The sequence below is a fragment of the Schistocerca piceifrons genome, chromosome 8 (assembly GCF_021461385.2).
Source record: "Schistocerca piceifrons isolate TAMUIC-IGC-003096 chromosome 8, iqSchPice1.1, whole genome shotgun sequence".
NCBI lineage: Eukaryota > Metazoa > Arthropoda > Insecta > Orthoptera > Acrididae > Schistocerca > Schistocerca piceifrons.
In genome coordinates, this window is record NC_060145.1 from 497,671,212 (window position 1) to 497,686,069 (window position 14,858).

A 14,858-nucleotide genomic window follows, 5' to 3' on the forward strand; every position below is an offset into this window, starting at 1 on the left:
CCTAAATCTCATATCTGTGCTGTGCCTGTTGATGCAATTGGGAGGCGGGGTTACACTAGTCATGGCCTGCACCTGAATAGGAGGGGGAAGGATAGATTAGTTGATCATCTTGCAGAAAATGTAAGGGGGGCCACATGCACACAAGACAAAATACCTGTGATTACTGGAGTCAGAAGGACGCATTTTTTAGGTTAGAGTCAGGTTACAGACAGAGAGTATTGAAAGAGATTAAAACAGAACAGTGCCATAATGTCTGTAGCAGTATCCAAAGAAATAAAATCTGTGTGTTTCATCAGAACATTAGAGGACTGAAAAATAAGATAGATGAGCTTTTTGTATGCCTAGAAAATGGAGTAAATTCTGAAGGTATAGATGTTTTGTGTCTCTCTGAACACCATGTAACTGCAGGGATGGAGAAGTTAAATTTAAGGCATTACAGGTCAGCATCTTATTCATGTAGAGTCAACATGGAAAAAGGAGGAGTTGCTACTTATATAAAAACTGGACACAAAGTGAAAAATATTGAAATAAATAGTTTTTGTGTAGATCAGATCCTTGAAGTATGTGCTTGTGAGTTGCTACTTCAATATACTTCTATACTAATTGTAACAATCTACAGATCTCCTCAAGGTAACTTTCAGTTATTCATGAAAAATCTTGAGGCATTATTCAGCTACCTGTCAGACAAGAAGAAGCAGTTAGTGGTTTGCAGTGATTTTAATGTATATTTCTTGAAAGATACGGATAGGAAAAATGAGCTAGAATCTTTGTTTGGTTGCTTCAATCTAGTATCTGTTGTAAATTTTCCAACTCGTGTGCAGCAGGATAGTAGGTCACTTATCGATAACATTTTCATAGGCAGTGCTCAGGCAGAAACAATTAATGTGTACTCAGTTGTTAATGGGTTACCTGATCCAGGGTGTATACGCTGACAAGGTAAAAAAGTTCCCAGATTTTTCCAGGATCTACCGGTTAAAAATACATTTTCTCAGCAGTGAAAATACATTTTCTCAGCAGTGAAAATACATTTTCTCAGCAGTGAAAATACATTTTCTCAGCAGTGAAAATACATTTTCTCCTGGGTGAAAACACACTTTTGCCATGTTAAGTGAGAGTATACTTTCTCTTAGAACTGTAAAACTTATCCTTTTGAAGGATATGGTTTTATACAGCAATGTAGAATTTCCCGGCACTTTAAAAAATGATACTCCGGGGGAAAAGAAAATGCCATGCGTGCTAGAAGATGAAAACGTGCACCTGAAATGCAGCGAACAGTTGAAACTGGCCAACGGTGTGGAATAAATTGACTGCCTCAGCAGGAAAGCTTAACAAAAGCCAAATTTATTTATCAAACTGACAAAAATAACTTCATTGTTCTGCATGGCGATTAACACTTGACTGTCAGAAAGGTGGAAATTAAATAAAATCTGAAACTAGTAACATAGTTTAGCCTTCCGTAATTATGTGAATGTATTTTAATTCACTTAATAGCTCCCAGCCACAGAAATCCATCTTGTTTTTATTTGACATGAGAGTAATAAACAACAAGGAAACAGAAAAATCACTAAATTTACCCCCCCCCCCCCCCCACACACACACACACTATAACTCAGGCTGCTCTGCGAGAAAAAAAGGACTTTTAAAAAATAAGTTAATTTTGTAGCACACATCTTTCTGAAGAGTCTGATACATAAAACATATATCTTCGAGGAAATGTAAGACGTTATTTGGTCTTAAGTGTGCAGTGCGGTGCCATCCATCTTGAAACAACATTGCCACACCGTATGTCACTGTATTTTGCCCTGTGGAACTCAAACGTGTATATTTTGTAATGGATGCCATCAAACTATTTCAGGACAGTGGAAATTAAAATGTCCTGTAGCGTCTCTCCTGCTCCCAGTCGGCCAGTTAGACATCCTGCCCCTCTTTTTTTGTTGTTGTAAAAAAAGCCCTCGCAATTAATACCGGATAGCATTATTTGTAACCAGGAGAACAAGAACTCTTCAGAAAATCTGGACTCTTTATTGCCTATTAGCCAATAACTTGCTCTTCTGTGCGACATAAAATTAAATATAGGACACCTAAAACCAGCAAAGACAAGAGACAGGCAAGATAGTAAACATTTCTTCAATCCTTAGGTCCCAGCAATATTTCTCTCTAATCTTGCTACAGTTTTACATGGCGTGCTTTCTTTTCTGCAAAAGAACCATTACCTTAGCGAAGTTCGTCAAACATTTTGCTACATGAAAAATAGAAATGTTGTTGTCTAATACTGAAAAAGCTGTTATACAAATAGTACCCAAGACTTGTGTGGTTTCTCAATCTGATTACACCTATTTTATCACTGTGTGCTGGAGAAAACAAAATAGCCATTTCTAATGTTGCAGCAATTGTAATGCACACAAAATAAGCGAGACTGTATTGGCAATAACGATCATTTTTATAATACGTCAGAATATAATTCACGAAACACCTATTTGGTCTACTACAGGCAAAAAGCTTTACGTTAGGAAATAGTTTCACATTTCATTCATATGCCCCAGTTTCTCATGCATGAGACCGAAAAGCAGTAGAAAGAAATTTTTATATAAATTTGGAATCGTCATTTTCTTCCATAATTTGTGTGATGTCCCTGTTTCTTCTCCTTCCTCGTTCTAACAAACAGTCTTGTGATCACTAATTCTGTAACTATTCCTACCACTGTCAAAACTCATTCTCCAGTTAACTTTACTAACACTGCCACAATCACAGTTTAGTTGTCCAGCAATTATTCTCCCGTTAGGCATTATTAGTGTTCATACAATGCGTTTTCCGCGCTACTCCCAGAATGGAACTTAAGCGACTGCTAACCCAGGACTACAACTGGCCCTGTCTAGTCTAGCGATCTGGCCAAAAAATTTGTCAAAATTTCACTTTCTCGCATACACCGAGAAGATAATACGTAATCTTTCTTGCCGGTAAGTAATTTATTTCCACTCTGGTAGTCTGAATCTATGGATTTGACTAGTAATTATAACAAGGCTGGACATTCGCAAACCGAATCAACCACATAAACAAGCAGCAGTTAGCATTCACCGGTTCAGCTTTATTCTGCTCAGCTCGTATAGCACCATCCCGTTTTGTCTGCAGGAAAGTTTATTTCTAGATGTCTGAGGATTCCCCTGGCAGAGACATCATGTAAACTATGCACGCTTTCAAAAATCAACTTCTATTGTTTTCAAAAAGCAGCAGGGATGTGTTTTAAAATCATATAATAATCTATAGACCGATGGGCGCAGGATGCTAGGTGCTTTGTGAAACAAGGTTTCCCCCCCCCCCCCCCCCCCCCCTAAAGAATATGAATTTGCCCCCTCCCCCCAAAATTGCCGCCCGGTTCAGATACCCAGGTTTGCCCCCACTCCCCACTAGATCCGAGCCTGCAGCACACCCGTGAATCTGGCAGCTTGGGCGTGCCAGTAAAATTTTTCCGTGTACCATGTGGCTGGTTGCTGCTACTGCTGGTTACACAGCCAACAGCCACATTTTTGTAGCCGGAAGTGGGAGAAGGTACTACTCTTACGCGACTCAACTGCTTTTGTGCATGAGCCCGCTCGTAACTGATTAAATGAGTCTAATGTAAACAGTTTGTGACGTCACTCTCATCGAAGGCAATTTGTTGTTATGAGGCATTGCATAGTCTTCCAAAAGCCATTGACACATTTTGCTGCTGGCAGACACTTGTACGAGCACTGTATTATTTTATTTGGCGCATTTCCTTTGCAATTTAGGTTTAATTTTTTTTTTTCTATTGTTCATATTTTAATGCTGCAGTATTATTCTGCAGTAGCGGGATACAGAAATATCTTTTGTCAGAGTATTGGTTCTTACCAGTCAAAATTACAAAAACTTAACTGAAAACTAAAACAACAACAATTCCCGGGACTCTAAAAAATTCCCAGGTTTTTCCCGGTTGTCCCGGGTCATATACACCCTGTGATCATGACGCACAGTTAATGGAAATAACACATGTAGCACCTTACAGGATTCAGGCAGGTTCATACAAGGCAGGGAGGCTTATTAATGCAAACAGGATAGAGAGCTTTATAAAGTGCAGCCTAGAAGAGGTAGAATGGGATGAAGTATGTACAGAAAATGATGCTGATGCCAAATTCAATTTATTCCACCGTAAATTTGCCTCAATATTTGATAGTTGCTTTCTTGAAACGTTATCCAAAAACGCCATTACAAAGTCGAGTAATCCATGGATTACTAACGGAATTTAGATATCGTGTAAGAGGAAGAGGGAAATATTTGGACAGGCCAGAATAAGTCAGGATCCTACGTTACTTGCTTACTACAAAAGATAATGTAATATTTTAAGGAAATTCATTAATAAGTCGAGAAGCTTGTGTGTTCTGACAGAAATTAATAATGTGGATAATAAGATTAAAACTATATGAAATATTGTGAAACAGGAGACGGGGCAGCCCGTCAGTGCACAGCACACCATAGCAATGATGATGTGAGTGATAATTCACAAGTTGCAAGTATTTTTAACAATCACTTTCTGAATGTAGCAGCAAAATGAGGGTTAAAGGGTTCAGTTGAAAAAGCAAAAAATGTTAAAATGTCATTCCCAGGACTTTAGGCCTTTAGAAATAGCACCAACATCCCCCACTGAAATTAAGAGAATTATAAATATACTAAAAAACAAGAGCTCATGTGGTGTTGAGGGAGTCTCTAACAGAATTTTGAAGTGTTGTTCTAATTTAATAAGTGGAGTCCTTAGCAATATATGTAATGCTTCACTGGCACAGGGAATTTTCCCATCATAAGAAAGGGGGCAAGAGTGACAAATAATTATAGACCAATCTCATTGCTGACTTCATTTTCTAAAATATTCGAAAAAAGTTATGTATTCAAGAGTAGTCTCACATTTAAGTGAAAATAATTTACTTAGCATGTCACAGTTCAGATTCCGGAAGGGTTACTTGACTGAGAATGCTATCTACACATTTACCCATCAAATAGTACAAGCCCTAAATAACAAATTATCGCCAGTTGCTTTTTTTGTGATCTCTCCAAGGCATTTGACTGCGTGGATCATGTCACACTATTAGAAAAACTCAGGTTTTATGGAATTGAAGGCTATACACACAGCTGGTTTGAATCATACTTAATGAACAGAAAGCAAAAAGTTGTGCTGAATAGCACAAATAATGTTGGGAGGGTGGTAAATTCTAGTGAATGAGGAGTTATCACAAAGGAAGTCCCAAAGGGTTCAATTTTAGGTCCTCTGCTGTTTCTTATTCACATGAATGACCTCTCACTTAACTTTCAGCAAGCAGAACTAGTACTTTTTGCAGATGACATGAGTGTTATAATAAATCCCATTCCAGAAAAAGTAGTTGAAGATATTGTGAAGGATGTCTCAAAGAATTATTAAGTGATTCTCAGAAAATGGACTCTCCCTTAATTTTGGAAAAATCACTATATTCAGTTCTGTACACCGAATAGAGTCATACGGACAATTGATGTAGCATATGAACAGGGCTCAGTTAACAGGGTACGTAGATTTCTCCAAATTTTTGGGTGTTGACATTGATGACAATTTGAACTGGAAGAAGCATATTACTGAGTTTCTCAAACAACTAAGTTCATCTTCTTGTGGTGCAGTTCTTCTGCATAAGGCGGAACTTCTCATCCCCCTAAGTTCATCTTCTTTCGCTCTTCATTTAATCGCTAGTCTTGGTAATAAACAGATCAGCCTCCAAACGTACTTTGCATATTTCCACTCAATAATGTCTTATGAAATAGTTTTCTGGGATAACTTATCATTTAGACAAAGTATTGATTGCACAAGAGAGAGCAGTGAGAATAATTAGTGGTGTTCACCCAAGAAGGTCATATAGGCATCTTTTCAAGGAGTTAGGTATTTTAACTGCACCATCAGAGTACATATATTCGCTAATGAAATTCATTACAAATAATCCATCTCAATTCGCGAAGAACAGTGATGTTCATACGTACAACACTAGAGGGACCTATCCGTTATTGAAGATGTCAGTTGTTCAAAAAGAAGTACATTATTCAGCAACAAAAATCTTTGATCATTTGCACAACAACATAATGTGTTTGGCAGGTAGCAGATCAAGTTTTACATCTAGCTTAAAATCATTTCTTTTGGACAACTACTCCTACTCCATGGAAAAATTTCTGTTTCAGAAATGGTAGAGAGAGAGAGAGAGGATAAGAATCATACCTCTAAATGTAGTTGCATGTGTAGAACTAAAAATTTCAGTAATATTAATATTAGCACTATTCATGTGTGTGTATATATCTTGTAAGCTGACTTGTTCCACATCATATTGATAAAATAATCTATGGAACATGACATAACTAAAACTAAACTAAGCCTTCTTCATATATATATATATATATATATATATATATATATATACACTTCGAATACAATTTATGATTTACTTCATATGGTGTTATTTCTCTAAGTATAGGGCTAATCTTTTTAATATTTGGTAGTTTCTAATCTCATGGAATTTGCATTTTGTTGTTCCTCTTGTAACTGTGAATAATAGAGGAAGTACCAGGCCTGTACAGTCAAATAGTGGTTTATAATTGTTATACATGCATTTTTTCCTCTCTAATTTTGACACTGTAATTTTATGGTAGCTACTCATGAGCACTATGAATTGGGTTTAATGTTTTGTGCACATATATATAATGATGCAATCTACTCACCAAGTGGTGGCAGAACACACACATAAAAGAAGGTTGTAATTCGCCAAGCTTTCAGCGCCAGCGGCTCCTCCTTCAGCCAGAAGGGGTGAAGGGGCAGGAAGGCGGGTGATGGAAAAGGACTGGAGAGGTTTAGGAAAAGGGGTAGATTTCAGAAGTCACCCAGGACTGCGTGTCGGGGGAAACTTACCACACGGGATGAGAAGGAAAGACTTGAGAAGGGTTTGGCCAAACTGAAAGACTTTATTAGAAGGAAAGACCGAAGGTGGCTTAGGCCGCAAGGAAAGACAGAATCAGCGTTTCCTTCTCATCCTGTGCGGTAAGTGCCCCCTGACCCACAGTCCTGGGTGACTCTCCCAAAATCTATGCCTTTTCCTAGACTTCTCCAGTCCTTTTCTACCACCCCTCTTCCTTACTCTTTAACCCCTCTCCCTGAAGAAGGAGCCACTGGCTTCAAAAGCTTGGACAATTACAACCTTCATTTACGTGTTCTGCCACCACTTGGCAAGTACAATTTTTATCCATTCAATTAAATTATTTTGTAATAATTGATTGTTTTCATTGTTTGTATATAATGATGATACGTAAGATAACAGTACAATAACAGCTGATGGGCCAGCCGAAAAGCAGCAAATCACTCACTGATTAGATGCTGGACAACAATAACTGGTAACCACCTGGATCTGCTTCTGATGTACAGAATCGAGTGCTACCACACACAAACTTCTTGTTATCATATCACAGAGCATAAGTTTGATGCAGTAACACAATCATTCAGTGCTGAAAATGTGGAAAATGTCATTTGGAGTGGCACGTTATGGCGCACATTGGTACACACTGATGGCAACATACAACCAACCTAGAAACCTCACAATGCCACATGTCCTTCGATATATTGTGCAAGCCACACAGGAAGAGCAGCTGTGACAATGCCTATAATGTCACAGGGATAAGAGAAAACTTATTATACATTCACTCAATTGGAATCCATTCAACAAGAGACCATTCGTGAACATAGTCCTTTTCTATGTAATTGTGATTCTCCAAACATTAAAATGTTAAAACAACATTAAAATTAACAGTCACTGTACACATGAGTACAATATACTATATATTGATTATCATCAGCATTGTATTTATTTTGAGGATTGGTTGTTGGATTTGTACACTTAACTTTCAGCAGTAACTGCAGCACTTCAGGAAATGAAGTTCAATTGGAAGAGGTTGTGAGTGTGCTGAAATAGTAAGGCGAGTAAGATTGAATAATAGAAAATCTTAGTTTCCGGTCAGAATTTACTTTGCTATCCCAGATCACAGATAAGAACCAGCAGAACACTGCAAGCTGTGTGCATTCATGGGTTTTCACCATTTCCTAAGAGCTGTAAACCATTGCATTTTTAAAATACTGTTATAAGTGGCATGAAATGGGGGAAGAGGTGCCTGTAATTGAGAAGCAAGCACAACTTGGTTGCAGCCTATCACCCATATTATACAGTCTGTATATTGAACAAACGATAAAAGAAATAAAGGAGGAATAGAGAAATTTGAAAATTTGTAGATATATTTAGTGGAACTACTATAGAGATTTAGTTGTACATGAAGGAAATTTGTTGGGAGAAAACTGGGAAACTATGCATGTCTACAAAGGAAACTGAATAGTGAGCATTTATATAGTCCTTACCCAATTATTGCTTAAGTGTATGGGACCTAGGGTATTTCCGGTCAGCCTAACAGGACACTGAATACATACAAGGGAAGGTGCTTGATTAGCAGAAGAGTTCCACTAAAATGTTGAGAAACTTGATTGGCAAACACTATGGTACTTTGACTTCCGCAAAGTTATAATTTACGATCGCGCACGCCGAAGAGCGCTGCGCCAGCGACCGATTTTATAAATAATTTTTTTTTTTTTTTTTTTTTTACTTTTGCGTAGTTTTTTTGTTTTTAAGAACTAATGAATGTCTCTCTCCCGTCTTGATACGAAAGACGTGTATTTTTCCGCGATGTGTTGAATGTGCTTTTGGTGAAAATTAAAATTACATTACAAAGCGAGGTTGTTTCAATAGCTAATGAGGAGAAGATAATAAAAAGGTAACACTACAATTGGCGTCCTGGTGACTGGACTTGCAATCTTCGGATTTGATACAAGTGCAGTTCGGATTTGATACAAGTGCAGTTATTATAAATTTTGGACATTTTATCTAATTTTAACCACTTAATAGCATCAGAAAATGAATTTGGACTAAGTCTCATTCATTTCAATTGTAATGTTACGTGCATGAAATTTACAACAATATTGTTTTCCCTGTTATTAATTTGTGTTAATTTTCATTTTCATGCTGAGGAAATTAATTTGGTAAAAAAAAAGGGGGAAAGTATAACGTTCCATAAAATAATTTGCACGGACGCGAAAGAAAAATTTTGGATTGAAAACTGTATATTTGACGCTACATTTGCAACATAAGACTGGGGGGGGGGGGGGGGGGGGGGAATGGTGAGTACAGAAATTTACATTTTTTCCAGTTTCAAACAGCCATCTGTACTTCCTTTATTCCGATCCATTTATTTCGAAATTATTTTTTCAAATTGTAGTTAAAATTGATTTACTACTATTATTGCAAATGGTAAGTGAAGAGCATATTCACAGTCATTTATTTGTGAGAGGGAAATTTCAGTACCAGTTTAATAATTCAATTTCTAATTAGAAATCATATAGATATATCAATTTTCATAAGAGAAATTTCAGATTTCAACATATCATATTTCAAAAAAATTTTTTTTACCACTGGAAAATTTTATTTGCAATCAATTATGAAAATCGCAAGATGGACGCTACACGCGTAGAAATTGTTTCCGCGGACGAGCTTAGTGAAAGTGACACATTGCAAAACATGTCCGACAGTCAAATGAATATTGAACTTAATAGTGAGGATTTCAATACATAATTTTACCGGATCGATTAAGACAACAACCCCTATATTAAAACAGATATACAGGCGAATGGAGAGTGAGTACTACGCGACAAAACGTGACATTGACAACATCAACTTCAGAACCAGACATCAATCAGACACGAAAAAATGACGAAACTAAGACACAGGACTCTGACATGCTCAACCAGACTCTGAAGTTACTTGGTGACCAAAACAGAAAATCTGACACTTTAGACAAAAGATTTGACGCTTTAGACGAGAAAAATGACAATTTAAAACGTGACATTGGGAAATTTGACACTAAATTCGATGAACTGACACGGGACATAAAACAAAATTTTGAAAAACAATCGAGACAAATTGCCGACTTGACAGAAACCACCAGTAGTCTTGGAAGGAAATTTACTGACTTATCAGACAAGGTTACGAGACAAGAAAAGGTATTTGTGGAATTCAGTGACGAGACAAAAACTGATTTACAATGATGTAATGAGAAATTGTTAACAGTAGTTTTTGAACAACAGAAAACCAGTACCCAAGTTGACGAATTACGACAGTCACACAATTCCGTAAAAACAAACCAAGAACACTTAGACCTGACGATTACAGACCTTTCAGACAGATTAAATGATGTAACATTGGAGCAGAAATCCTTACAGGAAAAGTTAGAAAAGCTTGAAGACAGAGCAGATGTAGCATCTTTAAAGAATGACACAACTCTAGCAAAAAAACTTGTACATGAATGCAAATTACGTGATGATTATTTAGATGAGAAGTTTGAGACAATGACACAGATCATTTTAGATAAGACAAAGGAACAAGTAAAGGGAGAAACAGATAATATTCAGAAAGAGGTACGTAAACTTAAAGAGAATGTAATACCAAGTTCGTCAGTGATACCAAAACCCATAACAGACAACCAAAACATAAATGAGAATCATAATAATGCTAGACCCAGCACATAGCCGAAAATAGAATTACCAATGAGTGATACAAATCCCAATGAACCATTTTCAATGCTACCACAAGATCAAAATTACTATCAGACATCACCACATACTATGCACAGTTTGACACAAAATACAGGACCCATAATACCATCGGGAGTAGCTGATGAAACATTAGTACGACATGGATACTTTCAGACATTTTCATGTGATGAGAAAGACAAAGTGCATCCGATTGTTTTCATCCGCTCTTTTGATGGTATTTTCCCGAGACATTGGTTAGAAGCCGATAAAATTCGATATGTTACAAATTTGTTACGTGGAAGAGCAGCTAAGTGGGGAGCAGCAATTAAAAGACGATGTTTAACATTTGAACAGTTTGAACAAGCATTTCTTGAGGAATTCTGGTCGATCACAGAACAGCAAAGTTTAAAACGAGAAGTATACAATCCAGAAATTTACAACCCGAAGAAAGAGACTTTACGACAATACTTTGAACGCTACCTAGACAAAACATTATATTGGACAAAACAAGCAGATTTACCAGATGTAATTAGAACACTTAAAAGCCACTTACCAGTTCCTTACCGTGATAAATTAATAGGAGTGTCAGAGGACAACATAAAGAATTTTTTTAGTTATGTTGATGAGATAGATGTTGTTTACAGAGATGAGATCAGGAATTTCAATCAATTGTATCCGATCCATCCAAGCAATTCGCATACGCACAACAGAAATGACAGAGGCTATTGGAATCCGCCTCCGACACCACAACAAAGCACTCAAAGAAACAATTCACACTACACTGGGACAAATCCATTCAATATTAGGAGAAACAACTCGCAGCATTGGCAAGGAAACAGTAATTATTACTATAATGGTTATCCGAACAGTAATTACAATCAGAAAAATAACAGTTATATTCAAAATAACAACAACAGAAGAAGGAACCGAAATTATAGAGATCAAAGAAGAGAGGATAACAGGTACCATCCAGGATATTTTCAGAGAAACAACATCCAACAACATCCAAACATGTATTGCAGGAATAACAGTAATGACAATACCAGTTACAGTCATGGGCAAAATAATGTATGGGGAAATCACAATGGACAACCGCCACGACACATGCAATACAGCAACCCTCAATTTGTACCTAACGGAACTCCCAATGCGACGCGGGGTAATGTCAACAACCAAACAGCTGATACTTGGGTGACGCGCGACAGAAATGTAAATGTTATTGAGTTGGGCAATGAACCCAACCCGCAGCAACAACCGAATTTGCCGGAAAACGAACGACGACCGAGCTAAGCGCTCGAGTTACGGTCAATAGGGAGTAGAGCGCAACGGAACCGACGATTTGTTTTCTCCGATATGATGACAGTAAGAAAATAGAAAAAGAATTATATCAGGATGTAGATTTTAATAGTACCAGTAAAACAAAGAAGATAATTAATATGATATACAGTTATGATGAGCCTACATTTAAGTTATACAGACACTTATAATCTAATGAATGCAGGTAAGTCTAGAAAGCAATGTGAACCATCCAATAGCTAATAAGATATTTGGTTATAAGAGGAGTTGCTATTGATGCATATACACGTTAGAGGAGGCAGAGAACTGAACACAATTATTTTCTTTAGGAGGCATGTGATAATAGTAATGTTGATATGAGTGATGTGAGTGACTGAATGAGATGAGTGAATGTAATTTTAGTTTAATAAGAGGACAAATAGTAATACAGAGAGAGATAAATGGTATATAAGATGAGAAAATGGTATTATTATTATTATTATTATTATTGTTGTTGTTGTTGTTGTTGTTGTTGTTGTTGTTGAAGTAAAAAGTAAGTGGTGATGAATAAGAGGAAAAAATATATATAATGCTGAGGAATAAGTATATGTTATTTTGTGAAGAATGAATAATGGATAGGTGAGAATGTTATGAGTAATTGAGAATATGTTGAGACGAGAGAAACTAGATTTGAACGCTATATCACATGTACTCATGGAATACAGAATGAAAGTAGTGGAAAGAATATTATTTATTGAAAGATTGGTATGCCTGAGATAATAACTTATGTGGTGTCATATATTCTTATAACTAAAGGTGAAAGTATAGATTTATGTGGAAAGAATTATTTACAGCAGCCACTGTTGGAAATATACCAGAAGATTTAAATCTATAACACTTTAATCTAATGGGAACTTGTAATGAAATTTTTGGAGTTATGTAGGCTTGACACTTCAGATTGGAAGAATTATTTAAGAGAACATATTTAGCAGTCATCTAATGACATAATTAAAGCTCATCTACTGAACTGAACTGATGCACCATTAAATAGAAAGGAGAATAAGGAGAAAACAAAACGTCAGTCCTCTGTTGTGGCTCATACTCTCATCCCTTCCTTAGAAAAATTTATACATGTTGATGAAATATTTGACATTATATAATTCGTGATTATCTGACAGTGTGGAGAGACATACACACATATTTATTTATGAATAGAATTTTACAGGTACCACAAGGTAAATACAGAATGGATATACAGCATGGAACGCAGCAGCAATTATCTAAGAATATTTATTTATTAAGTAAAACATGTTTTATATTGCTTGATACTCATGAAAGGAAGGAGATGAACTACACAAACTTTATAGGAACAGGATTGACTTGAACTATATATATATAATGGAAGGAAACATTCCACGTGGGAAAAATTATATATAAAAACAAAGATGAGGTGACTTACCGAACAAAAGCGCTGGCAGGTCGATAGACACACAAACAAACACAAACATACACACAAAATTCAAGCTTTCGCAACAAACTGTTGCCTCATCAGGAAAGAGGTTAAGGAGAGGGGAAGACGAAAGGAAGTGGGTTTTAAAGGAGAGGGTAAGGAGTCATTCCAATCCCGGGAGCAGAAAGACTTACCTTAGGGGGAAAAAAGGACAGGTATACACTCGCACACACGCACATATCCATCCACACATACAGACACAAGCAGACATATTTAATGGTCTTTAAATATGTCTGCTTGTGTCTGTATGTGTGGATGGATATGTGCGTGTGTGCGAGTGTATACCTGTCCTTTTTTCCCCCTAAGGTAAGTCTTTCTGCTCCCGGGATTGGAATGACTCCTTACCCTCTCCTTTAAAACCCACTTCCTTTCGTCTTCCCCTCTCCTTAACCTCTTTCCTGATGAGGCAACAGTTTGTTGCGAAAGCTTGAATTTTGTGTGTATGTTTGTGTTTGTTTGTGTGTCTATCGACCTGCCAGCGCTTTTGTTCGGTAAGTCACCTCATCTTTGTTTTTTTATATATATATATATATATATATATATATATATATATATATATATATATATATATATATATATATATATATATATATATATGGAAGGAAACATTCCACGTGGGAAAAATTATATATAAAAAAACAAAGATGAGGTGACTTACCGAACAAAAGCGCTGGCAGGTCGATAGACACACAAACAAACACAAACATACACACAAAATTCAAGCTTTCGCAACAAACTGTTGCCTCATCAGGAAAGAGGGAAGGAGAGGGGAAGACGAAAGGAAGTGGGTTTTAAGGGAGAGGGTAAGGAATCATTCCCCCTAAGGTAAGTCTTTCCGCTCCCGGGATTGGAATGACTCCTTACCCTCTCCCTTAAAACCCACTTCCTTTCGTCTTCCCCTCTCCTTCCCTCTTTCCTGATGAGGCAACAGTTTGTTGCGAAAGCTTGAATTTTGTGTGTATGTTTGTGTGTCTATTGACCTGCCAGCGCTTTTGTTCGGTAAGTCACCTCATCTTTGTTTCACCCACCTAATCCTTCACCTACACATCAACTCAGCCAATGAACACACCCGTCAACTCCTATCCTTAATAAAAGTCCTTAATCTTTCCTCCCCCACATCCACACCGGCTGTTCAGAGCATCCTCCTACAGGCCAACCGTAAATTAGAACAGCATGCCACCCTCCACCTCAAAAAACTATCCAATCTCCTGGTTTCCCACCTCCGGAAAGGCAACTCACTCACCCTTCACAATCTTTCCAGCAAACCTCAACCTCCTCTCATTGCACACAAACCCAGTCTCTCCCATCTACTCAATCTCCCACTTCCAGCTCCACTCCCTCCAAAACCTCAAAATTCCGATCAACACAATCTGGAACCACAACACCCTAATTCAGTAGTTAACCTTTCCTCCAAACCTCTCTCCCAATCCGAAA

The 14,858-nt window shown here is 37.1% G+C and overlaps 1 protein-coding gene across 1 annotated transcript in view; it reads right to left on the reverse strand.

Moving 5' to 3' along the window:
- The window catches only part of LOC124711369 (transmembrane protein 248-like), a 51,940-nt gene that overhangs the window by 12,607 nt on the left and 24,475 nt on the right, over positions 1–14,858 (reverse strand). The window lies entirely within an intron of this gene.